At 46.5% G+C, this 14142-nt stretch overlaps 1 protein-coding gene across 4 annotated transcripts in view; it reads right to left on the bottom strand.

The window, feature by feature from the left end:
• LOC105476897 (HNF1 homeobox B) overlaps positions 1-14142 on the bottom strand; it is a 60690-nt gene that overhangs the window by 26544 nt on the left and 20004 nt on the right. The gene's annotated exons all lie outside the window — the stretch shown is intronic.

Raw genomic sequence — 14142 nt, 5'->3', positions numbered from 1 at the left:
GGGTCCCATTTGGCTGCCTTCCAGGGCACAGGGAAAGGTGCGTCTGCCGGGAGGTGGGGCAGGCAGCACACACAGGCAGATGTGGATGCTTAGTAAACCACTGGAGTTTGCTCTGCAAGGGAAGGGTAGAACCAAACATGTTTACAGCCTCACTGCTCTGACCCTCCCTCTTGCTCGGGAACCAAAATGGAGGTCTGCTCTCAGGAAAGAAAAGTACTGGACAGAGATCAGGCAACTGAAGGAAGCCAAAGAACGCCAAGAACCTGGGTCCAGTTTGCAGATGGAAGTCCTGCTTGATGTGCCCATGAAACAGTCAAGGACAAGGTTGGGGTTACATGGGACATCTCACCCTAAGCTCGGTGCTTAGAAAGACAGTGTTCTTGTTTTTTGCTTTGGATTTGACAAAAAGGTTTGGAGGACCCTGTCCTGCAGAGATCAAATACTCTAGGCATAGAATCATCTGGAGAAGTGGACCAACTCTTTGGCTGCACGTCTTCCTTTGCCCAGTTTCCCAAGATGAACCATCCCTGTATACTGATTCTGTTGGTTCTCTTTCATCCACCCACCCCCTGCCCTAGCTAGAGCCCCACCTTCCAGAGGAGGCTACAAAGTTCCCCCAGGGGCCAGGCACACTGCCATAATCCGTGTCGTGATCTGCCTCTCATTCACTAAGATGAAGCTTACCAAGTTGAGACTAGATGAGGCCCAAGCCAGTTTTCCTTGGATCTTCCTAAGGACATTACCCAAGGCTGATATGACCTAGAACTTAAGAGGGCTGGGGAAAAAAATAAAACAAATGCTAAAGCTGGGTTCTAACCTTCAAGAGCAACTTGTCTGAGTATGTAGTGGCTTGATGCTTGCTCTATGAGCTTTTCTATTGGCCATTTTCCCCATTCTTTGAATCAAGGAGCTGCTAGTAGGGGTGGTGGTGACAGTGGGATGGCGCTGGAATTGGTGTATTGGTTTAAGGCACTACATTTTTGGGGAAGAACAGAAATCATGAAGTTAAAAGGAGGAACAACATCCAGCTCCCCAAGTCAACAGCCCGTGCCCAGTACCCTGTCCTCCTGTGCATCTATTTGCAGCCCCCACGTCTCCTGTTTGCCATTGATGCCATCCCATTGGATTAAATGAGGCCTTCTTTCTTCACTCACATTTGCCACCCAGTTCCCAGCAGGATGCTGCCAACAGTTCAAAGTGTTGTCACATAGAAGAAGAAAGAGATTTGAACCTTATGAGCTCTGAAGGCAGAGCTAGGTCCAATGGAAAAGAGGAAGGTAGATTTCAAATAAACAAAAGGAAGAATTTCTATCAAGGAAGGGCAGTGGGAAGACTATGGACTCTGCAGCTAAACCAACTCGGGTTCAAATTCTGATGCTGCTCTTAATAGATCTGTGATCATGGGAAAATTACTTTCCCTCTCTGTGCCTTTGTTTCCTCTAGAAAAGTGGAGAGAATGCATCCTCAACAGGGCTCTTTTTGGATTAGAGGTAACATCTATACGGTTTCTTGCAAAATGCCATATAAATGGCAACTATGGGTGGGGATGCTGTGGGGAGGAAGCTGGTATAGGAATGGACCCCAAGATATTTGCCCTAAGGTCCTAGAATTCTGGATGGCTTAGGACAGATTCTAAACACTGAATGGAATTATCTTTCCGTAGAGAAGAGTTTCCAAAGAATCCTACCCTGGCAGAACCACTGATGCTTTGCCCTGGAAGCAACTTAGGAGGGAGGTCTGGCCGCTGCCCTCTTGCTCCGTTCTTTTGGAGGAACTGGACTTCACCCTGTTTTTCTCCTGCTTTCTCTGACTCCCTAACCAGCTATTTACCTCCCCGAGAGGCTCTGCTCCGGAGAGAGTGGTGATAACGCTGGGAGTCAGGTGTGTTTTCACCTCCCAGCCTGTCCCCATCATCGATTCAGTCTCAAGTCAAACAGTCTCTGGATTTAGCCTATTTAATTTGGCTGACGGAAAAGGGCCAGCCCTCTGATGATCAAATATGGGTCACAGGGAGGCTTCTCCCCTACCAAAGGCTACGCAATTATTTATTTAAAAATAATTAACCAAGGATTTCCGCAGGAAACAAAAGGCTTCTTTACAAGGGAGCATGTCAGGAGAGACTCAAGAGCCATTTGTTAGAGTCTAGGCAGCATATTCCAAGGCTGTTGTGGTTTTCACACTTTGTTTTCTCCCCAACAAAACTTTAATATAAGAAATATAACGATGGAGCTGCTCTGTTAAAAGACAGATGAGCCTAGACCTCTGAACATTCCTTTAAAAGCCTCTGGTTAAGTGACAGAGGTCTGGCTGGGAATTGGCGGATCCCTGTTTTAATCTCAGCTCTGCTGTCAATTTCTTGGGTGAGCACCAGCTTCCTCATCTATAAGCCAGAGGACTGCCCACCGTGGGGAGGGGGCCATTGTCACAGCAATGCGATGGGAGCCAGGCACAAGGCTGCTCATCAGCTCCAGATCCACCTGCAGCTGTTCCCACGATGCTCCTCTCACCAAGAATGTGGCAATCACTGGCCCCTGAGAGGGTGGCTGTAATCAGCCAGCCATCTTATGGGGGGAGGGGGTGGGGGTGCATCACAAGGTGTACACCAAAAATAGGTGCTCTTGTTAGAGGAAGGAGAGGCCAGTCCTCCTATATTTCAAAAACTCAGAAGAACACTTGAAGTGAGAACAAATATAAGTGCAAAGTGTGTAGGCTCTGGAGCCAGGTGACCTGGGTTTAAATCTTGGCTCTACCCTGTAAGACCTGTGTGACCTTGGAAAGTTACTTAACCTCCCTGAGCTTCAGTTCCTCATTGTTAACAATATCCATCCGTCAGGTCATTGGGAAGAGAACGGAATGAGTTAATGGATGTCCAAGTACCCAGACCATGCTGGGCATATAACAGTTGCTGAAAACACGTCAATTCCTCCTACTCTGGGACTGTCTTTGTTTAAAAGACATTTTTAGGAAGGCTGAGGTCATGCCACTTTATTGAGCACCTACCATGTGCCAGGCACTGTGCTAGGGAGCATTAAGAAATGGAATGGCATCTTCCCTTCTTCCTTCACCAATGCAAGTTCTTAAAGTGAACATATGACAAGGGCTCTGGTTTAATATTGATTAACCAAAGATGCCAGGTGAATAGCCACAGAGGACCCACAGGAGAAATGAGAGTGGCAGATGGCAGCCATTTGCCTTCCACTTACTTCCTAGCTCAAGCCACTAATTGGCCCTGTCCCCAGTGTTGGCTCTGCAAACCACAGCAAGTGTGTCAAGCAGCAAAAGCCATCCAAGGTGGAGTCGAGACAACCCTGAGGCCCTGGTGAGCAGATCGTCTACTTTCCCCTGTTCCTAGGCATGAGCATCATGGGTATCGGGTTATTCCTGGATTCCCAACAGCATATGGGACAGACGCAGATCATTTGGTTTCTATCCGATAGACTGGTCAGAAGTGCCAAAGGCATGGCAGAAGTGCATGGTTTCAAGAAGCCAGCATCCTTGCCCTGCCTTCCTGTGCGAGCACCATCTCCAAGGTGCCTTTCACACTGCTGCAGCCTGGGATTTCTTTCTAAAACAAAGTCACACCATGCCTCTGCTCTGCTTGGAAATGTCTGATGGCTCCTCACTGCTTTCCAGAAAAGCCCCAACACCTGAGACTGGCAGAACTGGGCCTTCGCGATTCATCTGTTTTATTTATTTATTTTATTTTTATTTTTTATTTTTTTTGAGACGGAGTCTCGCTCTGCCACCCAGGCTGGAGTGCAGTGGCCGGATCTCAGCTCACTGCAAGCTCCGCCTCCCGGGTTCACGCCATTCTCCTGCCTCAGCCTCCCGAGTAGCTGGGACTACAGGCGCCCGCCACCTCGCCCGGCTAGTTTTTTGTATTTTTTAGTAGAGACGGGGTTTCACCGTGTCAGCCAGGATGGTCTCGATCTCCTGACCTCGTGATCCGCCCGTCTCGGCCTCCCAACATCTGTTTTATTTGCACTATCTCTCACCACGACCTTAACGCATTTCTCAAATGGCCTGACCATCTCCTGCCTCTGCACCTTTGCTGTTCCCTCTGCCTGGAAAGCATCTCATGTCACATGTTGCCCCCCTGTGAAGCTCTTCTTGATTCATCCTGGGAGATGGCCGCTCCATCCTTTGTATTTTACATGCACTAGACAGAGGCTTACGGCAGGAGTCAGTCACCCTGCATGCATTCTGATGATATGTTCACTTTTCTCTGCCTCTTAAAGACAGAGATGAGTTTTTACTTGTCACATCCTCACAGCCTAGCAGACTGCCTGATACTATGAATATTTATTGACTGAAGGAATGAAACCCCAGCAGCTTTGAGCACCCATGCCCCAGACAAAGAGCACCACATCTAGCAGAAGGAGAAAATACAGTCAGTTCTGTATTTATTGTAGTGAAAGTGTAAATCTGTTCCAATTCTATTGACATATTAGGGGATAATTTGAGTATAATGTCAATTTCACATTTGCAAAACACTTAGTGAATTCAGAAAGCTGCATCCAGCCGAATGGAACCACATAAGAGAATGCTAACAATGCTGCTGTATGTACATATGCACACCTCAAACATCCTCCAAACACCTCAGTCCACTGTGTGCGCTGGTGAGACACATCCACGCAATATGGAGTCACATCTTTTCCTTCCCATTTCAGATAACCCTTTCTCCACTGATTCACAGTAACGCACAACCCGCAGCCCTTCTGATGCCCACTTCCCTAGGCAAACTTGCCATATTTATTGTTGTACAGCATTTATATATTTCTTAACTATTTAACGGGTATAAAACTCTGATAATCTTTTTATTGGATTCTTATCTTTTAAAAATGTGTTGGCTAGGCACGGTGGCTCATGCCTGTAATCCCAGCACTTTGGGAGGCCGAGGCAGATGGATCACTTAAGGTCAGGAGTTCGAGACCAGCCTGGCCAACGTGGTGAAACCCTATCTCTACTAAAAATACAAAATTTAGCTGGGTATGGTGGTACGTGCATTAGCTGGGCACAGTGTTGTAATCCCAGCTACTCAGGAGGTTAAGGCAGGAAAATTGCTTGAACCTGGGAGGTGGAGGTTGCAGTGAGCTGAGATCGCGCCACTGCACTCCAGCCTGGGTGACCAGAGCAAGACTTCATCTCAAAGCAAAAAATGTGTCACTGAAGAGGTTTTCAAGTGTTGTGCTTTTTAAAAATTTTATTTCAGAGACGGAGTCTCATTCTGTCACCTAATCTGGGTACAGTGGCATAATCTCAGCTCACGGCAACTTTCACCTCCCGGGCTCAAGTGATTCTCCTGCCTCAGCCTTCTAAGTAGCTGGGACTACAGGTGCCCACCACCATGCTCAGCTAAATTTTTGTATTTTTGGTAGAGACAGGGTTTCACCGTGTTGGCCAGGCTGGTCTCAAACTCTTGAACTCAAGTCATCCACCCGCCTCAGTCCCCCAAAGTGCTGGGATTGCAGGCATGAGCCACCCCGCCTGGCCTCAAGTGTTGTGCTTTTAATCCTGTTTTTCCCACAAGCCCTGTGGTTCTTACCACATGGCTTAGCAAACTGTGGTGAGTTTTAGGCTGCGTATGTCAGGTTATATAGAACCTACTGTGCCTGTGTGTTGAAAGACAAACATGACTGCCTTACAGGAGGACCCCAGAGAGGCACTGCTTAGGGTGCCATTCACCAGAGAGACTTTGCAGAAACCTGTGCTTCAGGGGCTTAGAGCTACAGCTCACAGAGCCCCTGGCGATTTAATTCCGCTCTAAGAGCTTCAAAAAACAGCTGAGACCCCAATTCCACGATTCCAGAGATCAACTGGGCACCAGGCTCCAGACACTTTAACAATCTCTCTCCCTCTCTCTCTCTCTCTCTCTCTCTGCCTTAACTCTCTGATGATTCTGGGTCAGTTAACTTCTGGGCGTTGGCATTTTTGTCTGTGAAAGGGGCATGCAGATATTCCTTCTTCACAACCCAGAATCATGAATGAATAAAATAATGTCAGAGATGCACTGGTTCTGCTGTGTGAACAGAAGAGCAATGTCAACCAGGAAAACAGGACCAGAATTGCTCTTTCAGTAAGAAGAAATGAGGAAAGTGGGGATTCCTGGGCAATGTGGGCTCAGCTTGCCCCTGATGTGGCCTTTGGCGCTGAAGCCTGGGGGTTCCTTTCGCTGAGGTCTGTGAGCTGCACCCAGAATCTGGTGGGATGCCGTTCACCCTTGACATTTCAGAGCCAACCTCCCATCCCTGATAATGCAGGAATGTTCCTCTGGCTGGTGGACCTCTGCCAGCACGAGTGAGCGTCCCAGCCACCAACAGGGTAAACATTACTCAACTGGCTGGGGCTCTGTCACACACATTCTTCCCCTGTGTTTCTAACCTCATGCAGAGCACAACCCAACCCTGTTGGGTCTAGAAACTGGGAATTTAAACTCAGGCAGGAGAGAACATGCGAAGGAGAAAGCTCTTCCAAAAGGAAATAACTCTGTTCGTTGTTCATAAATTATGAGTAGACAGTGCCATCTTTCCTAGGAAGCCAAATCGTTATGCTGGGGAGAGCACAGGGAGAGACTGCGCCAGGCTTGATGGACCCAGTACTGTGTCCTGATAACTCTACCTTCTCCCTAAACACGTTACTTTTCTTAAGGACAGAGGCAGACAGACAAATGATTCCATCTGGTGAACTTCTGAGAGGCCCATTTGGAAGAAAAGAATGTGAACAATTCCCTGGCTTGAAACTGAGAACTCCAGCAATTAAAGCTTTCAAATGTGTTAGCATTGCTGCCTCAGTGTCCTTGTTTGTAGCACAGGACTTTTGCTAGTTCTTATTAATACTTCCTCCTCTGCGAGGATAAAGATTCATGTTTGCAAAGAGTTTAGAAGATTAAAAATCTGCGAGTGTGGAAGAAAAAGCTGATGCAAGATGAAAGCAATTTAAATGCTGGGCTGGTTTCAATTCCAGATCCCTTTCTACCTAACATGGCTTAGTTAGGAGCTCAATTCATAAGAGGAGAAATACAGACAGGCCTGTGGGGACAGTAAACATTCTTGACTCAAGGAGTAAAAGTTGAGTGATACTTAAGGGAAGCCCACAAACTGGTTTTCTTATTTAAAAAAAAAATCAAAGCAAATGTAACCAAGAAAAGAAAAAAAATCTTTCATCAAAAGCACCTTGGCTGAGAACAGAAGCTAATGTGCATGGTGCACTTGAAAAAACTGCACATGCGGGGAGGTAGAAGAGCAACAGAAACTCCGCGTGTCCTCCCCCACAAGGTCTACCTGTGCCACCACGCCTCATCCCTACCAGAGTGGCAGTTTCTGCAGGCAAACATCAGGTGGTTTGCAACGAATAGTTCAGCCTGAAGATTGCTGCTGTAGGCAAAAGGAACCAGCCTGGCACTTGAGAACTTGGGCAGTCCTCACATCTGAGAGTATGTCACACCCGTCTGCTTCTCAGTGTGTCACAGGCACCCATTTGACAGAGTGGAAAACTGAGGTTCAGAGAGGACAAGGTTGTTTGCACCGCTCCTTGCTAGGGGGTCTCCCAGCAAGTCAGTGGTATTCCAAAGCTGACCCTTCTCCCTCTTTCCCATAAGCCCCAAATGGGCTCCAGATATGTAGAGCCTCCCCATCATGACCCACTAATAGCTTGAAATGATTTTGCAGGTTTGTTTACTTGTTCCTTGGCTGCATCCCTCACTAGAATGTAAGCCCCATGAGGGCAGGACCTTGTCTGTATTCTCCATTTTCTTCTTGGCATGGAGTCATGCTAGGCATTCATTAAACATTTGCTGAAGGAGTAAATGATGAATGAATAACCTACGCTTAAACTCTGATGACTCCACATCACTTTCCCCTTTAGACTGTTGAGTTGAGTGATGGTGAAGTGACCGGAGTATATCCATTTATCCTCTAAATCTCCCCATTTTTCTTTTCGTTTTTCAGGCAAGCTCTAGCTCTGTCACCCAGGCTGGAGTGCGGTGGCGCAATCACAGCTCACTGCCGCCTTGACCTGCTGGGCTCAAGGAATCCTTCTACCTCAGCCCCCCAAATAGTTGAGACTACAGGTGCATGCCACCATGCTTGGCTAATTTATTATTATTATTATTATTATTGTTATTATTTTGTAGAGATGGGGGCTCTATGTTGCCCAGGGTGGTCTCAAACTCCTGGGCTCAAGTAGTCCTGCTCTGGCCTCCCTCTCTCTGTTTTTCTGTGGGCAAGGAGAGGCAAGCATTCTTTTTAAGGAGGAAGAAAGGGGAGTAAGAGAAAAGGAGCGAGAGATTAAAATATAATCAAAATTGAAGAAACAGTATTGATAGACTTGGGCAGTTTCACATTTGAAGAACCGAGTTTGGGGGCCACTGGGTTGATTTGGGTATAAGGAGAAGAGTCAATTAATGGGATTTTACTGTGGCAACATGAGTAACTTAAATGCCTCTTTCTCCAAAGAAACTAGGGTAAAACTAAGAAGGGTTAACGGTGGACATCGTTAGGCTTAAAGGCTGTGGGGACAGACAGTGCTCTTCTGCAGTCTGCCTCCTGGGGTCTGGTGTTTTCTGAGCAGCTGCCTTTGCGGGCAGAGATAATATGGCTGCAACAAAGGCCTCTAGGCCTGGCCGACAAGGAGAATGGCAATGCTCCCAGTGGGTCTGGGCAAAGCGAGAAAGGCTATAAAGCCATCAGCAGACTGAGCCACTGGGTGTCCACACAAAAGTAAGGTCCTATAAACAGACATCTGTATTGTGACTGAAGGGCTAATAAAATTGCCTTAGAAAAGAGAGGTTTTCCACCACAGCCTATACATAAGAAAGACCCTACTGGGAGATGATACCCAGGGAGAAGATCCTTTGAGGCCTGGCAAGTGTCAGAGCTGCCTTGTGATAGGGATTTGCCTGGCCAGATCCCAGCCTCTTCATCACTGTCACAGAGGGCATCTCCATCAGTATCATTATCATCATCATCATCATCATCATCATCATGACAGATAGCTATTGATCACTGGCAGGCCCAGGGAGGCTCATCCCAAGCAACACCAGGTGTTGGGCACTGAGCTAGGAGCACCAGGCAGATGCTCAGGGAGCACCACCAGAGACCTGATGGCTGCCCAGAGCGGGGCAGTTTTGCTTCTGTCTCTCCAGATAATTGATTTGCAGTAGCCCAGTCCCTTTTCTAGACCTCACCTTGCTCAATGGAAACACAAGAGGAGAAGTTCTTGCTTTTTTCTTGCCCTGGGGATCCTGGTAAGAGATTTTAAAAGGAAATGAAAGTAGTAGAACATTAAGCTAACTAGCAGAACTAAATTAAATGAGACTAGTTTACCAGTAAAATATTAGGGAGAAAGTCATGATATGTTCTTTGAAAACTTTCTGGTAACATTAAATGTTGACATTAATTTGTGAACTGTATACTTAAGCAGTGTTAATAGGGGTGAGCTGAGTGACATTGTTTCTAGAGAAGAGAAAATATGCCTATATATATATATACAGCACATATATGCTATATAAAACATAACTAATCCTATGCTCAGTTTAATTCTTAAACTGAATACCAAATTTATAAAACAGGGGCTTCCTGCATATGCTTTGACAGGAAGCCCTCTATAATAGATGTCTTTATTTCACAAATATATGGAGTGTCTACCGTGTGCCAGGCACAGGGCTATGGGCTGGAGACACAATGGTGAAGAAATCCAACTCAGGCTTAGATGTTGGTACAGCCCACAATGCTACCATTCAGAATACATTCATAGAGAGCAAGGCATTCAGAGACTTCAGGGACCTTCTTCTTCATGGTGAGATTGAAGTTTACAAGTAGGGATGCAAAGCCTCTAGTTCCCCTGGCTGTAGGGTTGTAGACAATGAGGAAGAAAGGCTGCTCATTTCTGTCTCTATCCACAAAACACCTTGAGAGAAATTAAGCACTTGTGTGCCCATCGTGCAAACTGATGTTACACAAATAGGAGATGTTGTTTAAGTGTTTTCCACCCTTGCTGAACAAGAACTCACTTAGGCTTCACTGCCAACCCAGTCCAATGGGTGCCAAGCAGGAAGAAGCACCCTGCAGTGGACAGGGCCAGAAGGCATGGGCATGCCAGCTGCTATTCAGAGGCCCTGAAAGTGTTAACCTCCAGCAGTTATAGGTGTCTCGTTTATACCCATTATAAATCTGTTTATTGTGACTGGCCCCACCCAATCTGCTGGTGTTGTAAAGCTCTAATGATCCCTAATAAAGGTGGAAGGCTTCTAACAGCACACAGTTCCTGAAACGGGGAAGGAGCGAGGGAGTGAGGGAGAGAAGGAGAGAGAGACAGATGATGAGTTTCACAATAAAATACCACAATGGCAAGCCTCCCTCTGCACTTCAAGCTGCGGAGTCCTGGGCCCCAAGACTGGATGCAACACGCAGTCTCCAAATAATAGCCTGTCAGAGTGGAAAGGCCCTCATCCCACACCCTCATTTGCCAGAATTCCCAGGAAGTTAAATGATTCACCCAAGGTCACCCTTGCTCATTGGTGGCTCTGATCTCCTGAATCCTAGTCCAAGGCCTCTCACCCCGACTGCTTCTCCTTTCCCATTTCTGCAAGGGGCCATGAGGATTACCTTCAACCCCTTCAGAACTCTCCTGCTCCATCAGGCCTAGTAATGTCAACCCTGACTATGCATCCAAATCTCTCTCTCTCTTTTTTGTTTTTTAGAGACAGGGTCTCACTCTGTCACCCGGGCTGTAGTGTAGTGGCACCAGTGGGCACAAAGTGCTTAATTTATCTCAAGGTGTTTTATGAATGGAGATAGAAATAAGTAGCCTGTTCTCCTTGTTGTCTACAATCCAACTGCCATAGCTCACTCCACCCTCAAACTCCTGGGCTCAAGTGATCCTCCTGCCTCAGCCTCCCAAGTAGCTGGGACTCTAGGCAAATCTCTTAGGGCTTTTGTCAAAAGCTCTTATGCCTGTAAAGCCCTCATTTCTCAATTCTGATTCTAAAGGTGTGGGTGGGTGGAGGGAGCCATGTCTATTTTTAATGAGCTCCCTGGATGATTTTTATGTGGTCTGGAGAGAGATTTGAGAACCACTGATCTTGCCAATACTTAGGTTCATTGTTTCTGATGTTTCAAATGACAAGCAGGGTTTATGGAAAGGGAAATCAATCCTTCCAGGGTGAAACTGCAAGGCAAAACCCTTGTCAAGAACCCAGAGAGAACCCAAGCTCTTCTGTTCTCTCAACACCCTCAAGTTTCTGAGTCAATTCAATAATACTGTAATGGCAGCTAACCTTCCTTGCCAGGCACTGTTCTTGGCACTGGGCGTGTCTGATCATATTTAAGCCTCACAGCACCCCTAAGGGGATAGGTATTGGGACAAAGAGGCTAATAACTTGAGGCCACACTGCCAGATAGTGACAGAACCACAACCCAAGCCAAGCCTGATTTGGGTGCTATGCTTGGCTACCCAGACACACACATCTGAATCCAGTCCTGAGAAGGCACTGGCCATAACCAGCTCACCTTGGCTCAGGTAGACTTTCCTTAGGAAAGTCTACATGCTAAAGACCATCTGCACAGTGTTTCTCCAACTTAGGAAGAACATGCAGAGTATAAGTCCTGAGAAAACTGACTATTGACTTCTCAAAAGCATTGGAGGCATCGAGTCCCCCCACTTGCCAGTTGATTCCTCAGTGGCTGAACTCACACAAGTGTGCTATTGCGGAGGTTGTTGAAGTTAGAGTGTAAGGTAACGGGAAGGTACCTGAAGCAGATGCATGCTCACAGGTTGAGGCGAGTGGTTTCCAGAAAATCAGCCCATAGGAGCTTCTGAGGTTTCCCTTTGCTTACTGTGGGGCTGTGTGCACCCTCTCCTTCTTAATGCTCCTTCGCCTGAAGTTTGGGGGAACTTCCCTTCTAAGAACAGAGGCCATTAAGCTTCCCAGATGCAGCCTCCACTGGGAACATCCCACACCCCCTCTACCTGATAGGTTCCCAGGGCTAATTACTAACAAGCAATACACATGAGAGGGGTAGGGGTACTCACACCTCCTTTAATTAAAAAAGAAAAATGGCTGGGCATGATGGTTCATGCCTGTAATCCCAGCACTTTGGGAGACTGAGGCGGGTGGATCACGAGGTCAGGAGATCGCAACTATCCTGGCTAACACAGTGAAACCCCATCTCTACTTAAAAAAAAAAAAATACAAAAAATTAGCGTGGTGGTGGGCGCCTGTAGTCCCAGCTACTCAGGAGGCTGAGGCAGGAGAATGGCATGAACCCAGGAGGCGGAGCTTGCAGTGTGCCAAGATCGTGCCACTGCACTCCAGCCTGGGCAACAGAGTGAGACTCCGTCTCTCAAAAAAAAAAAAAAAAAAGAAAGAAAGAAAGAAAGAAAGAAAAAGAAAAAGAAAAATGCCCTATTAGTTACAGGAAATTCACGGTCATCTCGACTACATAAACATCATGAACTTGACCTCCTGCTACACGGTCATGACCCTGCCCTCTGCCCCCACCAATCCATGGTCTTCCCAGCTTCCCCTCACTGTTTCCTGAATTTGTACTAAATGACTTACGACACTCAATATGCCTTGTGGATGTCACAGAGAAGTCCTAGGAAGACCGGGAGACTGCCTCATGCCCAATGTGCTACAAGAAGCCAGCCTAAGTTTGCTGCAAACACCAAGATGAATATCTAGTTGGAGATACCCAAATTCTTTAAAAATCAAGATTGGATGAAACCTCCAAGAAGGACAAGGAAAGAGGGAAAAAACTAAAAAACCAAAAAACAAAGAACCCACAAGCCTCTGCAAGGAATGGTAACAGCTACTATTTATGAGAGCCTGTTACGTCTGGAGTGTTTTACATACATATTATCTCATTTAATTCTTCCAGCATCTGCATGAGTGGATGTCTCCACACCTCGAGAGGCAAGCACAGAGATTCCAGAGACTTGCCCAGGGTCACACAGCAGTAAGTGGCCAAGTTAAGGTTGGAATTTGGGTGTGGCTCCATAGCCTGTAATTTTGTCGCTGTGCCGGCTGGATTTAAAAGAGCATTTCCCCATATTAGATGTCAAGGCTGGGGATGGTGAGGCAAATTACACAGGTTGGGGAGGCAAAGGGGAATGAGTTGCTAATCCACCCCCGGTACTCAAAGTGTGTCCCAGACCATCCTCTTCAACAGCGCCTGGGAACCTGTTGAAAATGCAGAAACTCGGACCTCACCCCAGGCCTACAGAATGAGAATCTGTATCTTAACACCCCCCGCCCCAGGGAATTAGCGTGCACTTTAACATTTGAGAAGCTAAATTTGAGAACCTGAGAATTGGTTCTCAAATTTAGCTGCACATTGCTATCACTTAGAAAATTCTAACTACTGATGTGTAGGCCCACTCCCCAGCCGTTCTGACAGGTCCAGGGTGCAGCTTGGATACTGGGATTTTTAGATACTCCCTCAGGTGATTCTAAAGTGTGGCCACGTTTGAGAACTATTGTCCTACGGCAGGGTCAGCAAACTGGTCTGTTGACCAAAGCAGCCTGTCTTTGTACGACCCACCAGCTACGAATGGGTTTCACATTTTTAAATAGTTGAGAAACAATCCATTAAAGACTATAGGATGCTATGTGAAAATTATATGAAACTTAAATTTCAGTCCCCATAAAGGTTGCTTGGAAGACAGCGATGTTCACTCACTTCCATGTCTATGGTGCTACAAAGGCACAGTTGAGTAATTACAACTGAATAGTTTAAAATAATATTTACTATCTGGCTCTTTACAGAAAAGGTTTGTCAATCCCTGTTCTAGAGTATTTATGAATAGCTAGGATAATAACCATGATTGACTGATTGATCTGACTTTATATGTGGGCTGAATTCCTTTTATATACATAGTTTCTGTGTGTGTGTGTGTGTGTGTGTGTGTGTGTGTATAATACATATATATGCATGTATATTTCTCTCTCTCCTCTTCATTTGTGTTTGTACGTCCCCCTAAAAAACAGGTAGAGGCATAAGGCCAGATCTTGTTCCATTCCATTAAGCAGGTAGCTTCAAAGGCCCTTGCACAGATCTCTGCCTCTCTCTGCACCGTGGTGCTTAATTCTCTCCAAGTTCCTGTCACTTCCCATCAAACCTTCAACAGTTTCCAAGAGCACTT

This window comes from Macaca nemestrina, chromosome 17 (genome assembly GCF_043159975.1).
Source record: "Macaca nemestrina isolate mMacNem1 chromosome 17, mMacNem.hap1, whole genome shotgun sequence".
Taxonomy (NCBI): Eukaryota; Metazoa; Chordata; class Mammalia; order Primates; family Cercopithecidae; genus Macaca; species Macaca nemestrina.
The sequence above is the reverse complement of the archived record's forward strand: the minus strand, read 5'-3'. Positions and strand labels throughout refer to the sequence as shown.